Source organism: Rutidosis leptorrhynchoides, chromosome 10 (genome assembly GCF_046630445.1).
Source record: "Rutidosis leptorrhynchoides isolate AG116_Rl617_1_P2 chromosome 10, CSIRO_AGI_Rlap_v1, whole genome shotgun sequence".
NCBI classification, from domain to species: Eukaryota; Viridiplantae; Streptophyta; class Magnoliopsida; order Asterales; family Asteraceae; genus Rutidosis; species Rutidosis leptorrhynchoides.
Window position 1 is genome coordinate 51781740 of NC_092342.1, and position 893 is coordinate 51782632.

At 40.8% G+C, this 893-nt stretch overlaps 1 non-coding gene across 1 annotated transcript; it reads right to left on the reverse strand.

Annotated features, from left to right (window-relative positions):
• Positions 1-223: 223 nt before the first annotated feature.
• Positions 224-330, reverse strand: LOC139873720 (small nucleolar RNA R71). The gene has a single exon (XR_011767447.1). It is a non-coding gene; the product is annotated as a small nucleolar RNA R71 (small nucleolar RNA).
• Between the last annotated feature and the right edge of the window lie 563 nt (positions 331-893).

Here is an 893-nt window from a genome sequence, read left to right on the forward strand (position 1 = left end):
TACTGAGGATGCTAACGAGCATCTTCGTAATTTTAATGATGTTTGCAATTTGTTTAAGTTGCATGAGGTTGCCGATACTTCAGTCAAGACAAGGCTTTTTCCTTGGACTCTTAAGGGAGAAGCCAAGAGATGGTTAGATAAGCAACCAGAGGGCACGATTACCTCTTGAGAGACTTTGGAGGATAAGTTTTTATCGAAGTTTTTTCCTGCGTCTCGAGCTGCTAGACTTCAAGCAGAAATTTCACAATTTAGACAAAAGAGCAGTGAGACATTATTTGATGCTTGGGACCGTTTTGCTACTTTGTTACGCTCATGTCCGCAACACGGGTTGAATGATTTACAGAAGGTTCAGATTTTCTACAAGGGTTGTGATATCCCAACTCGTCAGACTATTGATCAAGCAGCAGGTGGTACGTTAATGGATAAGACCGAAGAAGAGGCGCTAGAGATAATTGAAAAGCAAGCTGCTTACTCTCACGAATGGCATCAAGATCATGAGTCATTCCATTCAGCTTCAGTTAAGAAGACCGAAACCCATGGTGCATATGATGATTTTGGGTCTATAAGTGCTAAGTTGGATTCCTTTGGTAGGAATTTGGAGAAGATAAATAAGGATATTCATGGTATGAAGGTTGGTTGTGAGTATTGTGGGGGATTGCATCTGGCAAAAGATTGTGATGCAGGTTTGACTATGAATCAGAAGGAAGAGATAGCTTATATTAGTCAGCAGAACAACAATCAGTTTCAGGGACGTACACAATTTAATAGGAATTTCAATAATCCCTATAATCCTCAAGGTAATCAAGGTTCTAGGTTTCAGCCAGGTTCTAGTGGAGGATATCAACAGCAAGCTCCCGGGTATTTTCAGAAACCCCAAGCCGAAGAGAAAAAGT